We start from the raw sequence: 6,000 nt of genomic DNA on the forward strand, positions 1-6,000 counted from the left end.
GTGAAGATGGAGAACAGTTCATCAGCATCTTCCTCATAACAAAGGCCTCAATCCATCATAAAGCCCAGCTCTAATGAACGCAGAAGTCACCAAGGACACGGTCCTGGTCTGAATATTTCACTGTCACAGAAGCCTACAAGACAGGACTTGGAATCTGTCCAGTCAAGCTAACAGGAGCTTTCTGAACACTAGCCATTCTACCCTTTCATAGATAAGCTCTCTGTAGGTGGTTGTGCGAATATATCACCCTGTTTCCTCTGAGGGCTACTTTAAGCCCTGACTTGGTCTTCAACCCTCATGGCACTTTATTTTTTATTTTGAAAAACAGAGCCCAACTGAGATTCAGAATCATTACTAAATTTTAAAAAAATATATGAATTGTAAGTGCAGTAAAATCTCATTTTTCTGTCTTACTAATGAGGAAGGACACATTTATTTCTGTTCTGAGCATGCTTTCAGAGGAAGGCACATGGAGGAATCCATTGCCAGAGACAGCCTTAGGAACAGGTGGCAGAACAGTCCTCGAACAGCTGTGAGCTGGGTGCTCAGAAAGGCGTCTTTGACCAAGCGCCTCTCCCACAAGCCCTGGTCTGGACACCAGAGTCCCCACCATAGGGAGTCTCCTGAGACACAGAGCACTGTTATCAGGGAAGAATAACCTCATTTTCAGTTCACAAGGCACAACATTTCTCATGACTACTAAATGCCACCCACAACACATCCAGATAATGAGGGGCCGGGACACAGACCTGGTAAAATGTAAGCAGGGGGAGATGTTGTCAGCATAGAGTGCCCTCAGCTCAGATGGAGTAGTGGTATAAGGCACTGGTCCCTGGAGGACTATATTAGCTTGCTAGTGCTGCCATAACAGGATACCACAGACTGGGTGGCTTAAACAACAGAACTTTATTTTCTCACTGTTCTGGAGGCTAGAAGTCCGAGATCAAGGTGTCTGCAGGGTTTCTTCTAAGGCCTCTCTCTTTGACCTGTAGATGCCCATCTTCTCCCTCATGTTGTCTTCCCTCTGTGTGTGTCTTTGTCCTAATCTCCTCTTCTTATAAGGACACCAGTCATATGGGAGTAGGGCTCACCCCACTGACCTCATTTAACCTTAATAACCTCTATAAAGACCCTACCTCCAAATACAGTCACTTTCTGAGGTACTGGGGGATAGGACTTCAACATATGAATTTTGGGGAGATGCAATTCAGCCCATAACAAGGAGTGAAAAGGGAAACATGGAATGAGGAAAAGAGGGATGAGGCTAGGAATCAACCAGTGTGGGCACTGAAATGGGTTTGATCATGAAAGGCTGGGGGGCAGGAGTGAAGAATTTCAGCCACCACCTCTCTGCTGATGACTTCCAAACCTAATTGTCCAGCTATGACCTCTCTCTCATGTTCCAGTTCCACATTGCCAAAGGCCTACTGGACATGTGCCACCTGGATGACCTGCCAACATCTTAAACAAACACAGGAAAACAAATTGAACTCATTCCCGATTTCTATTATTGCCATTACCAAACTTCCAGGAATTTTTGATCCTTCCCATCTATATCACCAAGGCCCTTTGCTCTTGCTTTGTTTTGTCTCTTGCATCTATTCCTTTTCTTGAGGCCAATTACTATCACATCTCCTCCAGCCACTATTATCTGGACCACTGAAAACATCTCCCAACAGGTCTCCCTACCTCCAGGCTCTCCTTCTACCAATCCATCTACACATAATACTTTCAGATTAATCTTTCTAAACACGGCTTTTACCATGAGTCTACCTCTGCTCTAAAACTTTCCATGGCTCCCTGCTACCAGGAAAAATATTAACTATACAACCTAGCATTCGAGGCCTTCCTAAGTCCAGCCCATTTAAGTCTGATAGTCCACTCCTCCCCTAAACATTCTGGAAAAAACTGGAAATTAATGAATGTATGAACAAAACCCCTCCATTCTGTAAGATAAGTAAATCATCTTATTTACTGTCACCTTGTAATATGCCAGGTATATGCTCATGTGCCCAACATTTCCTCCTACCCGTCTAAATCCGACCTTTCTTCTAGTTCCAGCATCAGTCTTGCCTCCTCCATTCCTACCTTTCCTGGTTACTGAAAATATCTTATCTTACTTCACTCAACAGCACTTACTGTCTGTAGTACCCCATTTAGCACCTAAGTATGATATCTTTCACTATCTATTTCTGTCTGTTGTCTTACCCCACAACTACAGCTGCAGATACTATGCATTATACTTCTTTGCAATCCCCGTGACACATAATAATAACCAAAAACATTCACTGAGTGTTTACCACATGCCAGGCACTGTGCTACGTGTTTTCTAGCATTGTCTCATTTAATTCAAACAACAATCCAATAAGGTAAGTACTATTATTATCCCTATTTTACAGATGAAGAGACTGAGGGTTAGAAAGTTTAAGTAACTGGTCCAAAGTAGCATAACTAGTAAGTGGCAGAGCTAGGACTCTAACACAGGTCTGTGTGACTCAGAAGTCCCTGCTAATAGTACTTTCCACAGAGTAAGCGTTGAGCATATGCTTATGAATTAATTAAGGCCATGCCTGCCATCAAAGCAATTGGGTTGTGTAACAAGCAGAATAATGGCTCCCAGAGATGTCCATGTCTTGATCCTCAGAGCCTGTGAATATGTTATATTATATGGCAAAGGGGAATTAAGGGTGAAAATGGAATTAGGTTGCTAATCAGAGGACCTTTAAAGAGGGAGATTGTCCTGGATTATCTGGGTGGGCCCAATGTAATCATAAGGGTCCTTAAAAGTGGAAGGAAGAGGGAAGCAGAAGAGAGAGTCAGGAGTGATGCAAGGTAAGAAGAGTTTGACCCGCCATTGCCAGCTTTGAAGGTGGATGAATGGGCCATAAGCCAAGGAATACTGGCAGTCTCTAGAAGCTAGAAAAGGCAAGGAAACAGATTCTCCCCTAGAGTGTCCTAGGGATACAAATCCTGCTGACACTTTGATTTTCACACAGGGACTTGTGTCAGATTTCTAACCTACAGAACAGTTAAATGATGAATTTGGTTGTTTTAAGCCACCAAATTTGTAGTAATTTGTCACAGCAGCAATAAGACACTAATTCAGGCTGTGTAGATTCCCAGCTGGCCCTAACTTGTCCTGATGAATGGGCAATGCCCAGGGGAAAGGTAAATAGGCTACTCTCTACAGAACCCGAATATCTGCTTTCCACCTCCACAATTCTTCATAGGCAGAAATTGTACCACTCCCAGCATCACCTGTTTCCTGGAATGACCCTTTCCCACCCTGTCCGTGCCCTATTCTGAAAATGGCCTTACCGAGGACATGAAACTGACTGAAAGCCACGTGTAGGTGACAGAACTCTCTCAGGAAGATTATTATTACGATCAAAACATGTACGGTATCCTTTTAAAATATCATTACCTACTGCTTTTATTCGGAAGCAGTTCCCATATATTATCTCAGGCGTCTATGCCAGCCCTTAAGTGTGCATAAATGGCAGTTTCGAGTGCACACCATGGCTTTTGGATTGCAGTTTTTGAGTCAATTCCAAGAATTTTACTCTTAAGAGGCCCAAATAGCAGTGTAGGAAAATGTATTTTTCGAAATGGCAGGAAAACCAACAGTTTGGTAGTTTTTGCACTGTTTTAAGTAAGTGATATGCAGCCGGTAGGTGAGGGAGACTTTAGTGTAGACTCACAGACTCACACCCCTTTTCGCCGAGCCATCCTGACCCTGTGGCTTCACCTAATAGGTTTTCTAAAGTCTTGAACCATGTCTAGGCTGTGGACACACCCGGCAAGGTGGTGGCGTGGACACCTTGATGGTGTTGGAGCCGAGACTCACATTCCTATTCCCCATCCCGTTTGATGGATTTCCTGTAACCAGCTGGACCCTCCCCCTCTCTGCCACTTCCCCTGCGAATCAGTCTAGTACATCTCAGCTAGGATCAGTTTGACGTTTATGTGCCTAGAGTAACCGAAACAATAATAGCTACCACTCGCTATTTTCCAAGACTCTACATACACATTATCATTTAACATGCAGTTTAGCACCATGTTAGAGCATGGACTTTGCAGCTAGACCACCTTGTTTCCAATCCTAGCCCTACAGTTCCCCAGCTGTGGCACATTCCTTAACATCTCTAGGACTCAGTATTCCCATCTGTGAAATGGTAACTTAAAAAGTACTTCTTTACCAGGTTGTTGTGAAGATTGAATGTTCAGAATAGTCTTGGAGTATAGTCAATACCACTTAAGTGTGTTAGCGCTTCACGACCTGGTGAGGTAAGTATGAGAACACCGCAGCTCAGAAAAGCATCAACTTGCCCAAGGTCACATAACTTGAATGAGGGGCAGAGACAGGATTTGGTGCCAGGTCATTTTGTCTGTAAGGCCGTGTACTTTCCACTCTGCTGCACTATCTCACTTTTGTCCCCTACCCGCGCCCAACCTCATCCTGCCCATCTAAAGACAAACAGGCGGTTTCCCGCGCCCCACCTCCACTCCGGGAGCTCCCAGGAACGCCAGAGAAAACCAGGAAAATTTAAAAGTACGCCCTCCCTCCCGCCGCAGCCGTGCTCTCAGGGGAAGCCAACAGGTCTGCCCTTCGTCCTCCTCTCCGCCCCGGCACCGGCCTTGAGTGCAGTGAGTCTCCCTTCCTGAGCTGCGCCCAGAAGCCCGAGGGGAGCCTCGCCGGGTTGCGCGGCGCACAGGGCGCGCTCGGTGGGGCAGCCTCGCCGACTACTGCCCGAGAGCTGCCTGCTGGGAATCCCTCCCCAGCTGGGGAGGAAGGCAGTTGTTTTTCTCCTGGTGGAACGTTCCACTTGAAATCGTTCCACAAGGGCTGTTCTCGCCTCCGACTCCGGGAAGAACTGTAATTAACACAGCAACAAACGCCCACGACGCTAACTGGCAAAGGGAGTGTAACACGAGCCGCTTCTCCAACCGAACTGGGCCAATTGCTTTCCCTTCTTGCCTCCCCATTTGGTCTGTTTCGGTTTCGCAGTCATCCAACTGTGGCGTTTCTTAAAACATGTCAGTGGCTGGTGTTTGTGTTTTGGGTTGAACAGTTTCACACACGTCGCTGGAGACGGTGCTCGACCAGCTGCTGTGCTGGGTCCTTGCTGTCTGCGGGTTCGGGAGTGTCAGGTAGAAAAATGACGTGACTAGAAGAGGGGGAGGGAGGATGAGGAAGATGCCTGCCTCCTCGATTGTCTGGAGTTGGCCGGCAGCCTCCTCCGGACGAGGACAGGTAAAACCGGTCCGCCGGGACTCCAGGGGGAGCGGTTGGAGATGTCCCACGTGAGTCGCGCTGGCGGCTGGCGGCGGCGCTCCCCTGGCGGCTGCGCTCCGACTCTGGCCCTGACGCCCGGGGCAGGGGCAATGAGTGAAGGGAGAGGAGCCGGGGCCTCGCGGGTCCTGCGAACAGCACTCAGAGCCCAGCCACGCGCGACCCTAGGCGGGCTAGCTTGGGGTGGCGGTGGGGGAGCGCTCTGACTCCCGTTTATTTAGTGTTATAAGGGTCTGACCTCTGATGCGGCCATTACTACAACCTTGCTCCGGCCAAGTGTGGTCCAGCAAGAGTGGACCAGCAGCCCTGGCATCACGTGGGAGCTTGTTAACATGCAGGATCTCAGGCCCTGCCCCAGGCCTATTGATTCACAATCTACTCTTTAAACAAGATCTCTAGGTGATTTCTAGGCACACGAAAGTTTGTATAATGTATATACCTCTCTCTAACGTCTTTCCATCGAGTCCTGCAGTGTCAACACATTACCTTCAAAATTTGTGGGAAAGGCATGGCCTTTGGAGAAATATAATCCTTCCCTCAGCTAAACGTCTGCACTTGTTTGATGCTTAGCAGCAGCTCCCTCCTAATTAACGCCTAGGGGTAATGAGTGGAGGGAAGGCAGACTCTGCTATACAGTCCAACCCAGAAAAGCTCAGAGACTAGATGCGGACCCAAAACCCAAACAAGAAGAACTCAATAGCTACATG

General features: G+C 47.4%; 1 pseudogene; it reads right to left on the reverse strand.

Annotated features, from left to right (window-relative positions):
• LOC147914603 (uncharacterized) overlaps window positions 1–5,546 on the reverse strand; it is a 66,623-nt pseudogene extending 61,077 nt beyond the window's left edge.
• Between the last annotated feature and the right edge of the window lie 454 nt (window positions 5,547–6,000).

Source organism: Ceratotherium simum, chromosome 18 (assembly GCF_057802395.1).
Source record: "Ceratotherium simum simum isolate JZ-2026a chromosome 18, ASM5780239v1, whole genome shotgun sequence".
Taxonomy (NCBI): domain Eukaryota; kingdom Metazoa; phylum Chordata; class Mammalia; order Perissodactyla; family Rhinocerotidae; genus Ceratotherium; species Ceratotherium simum.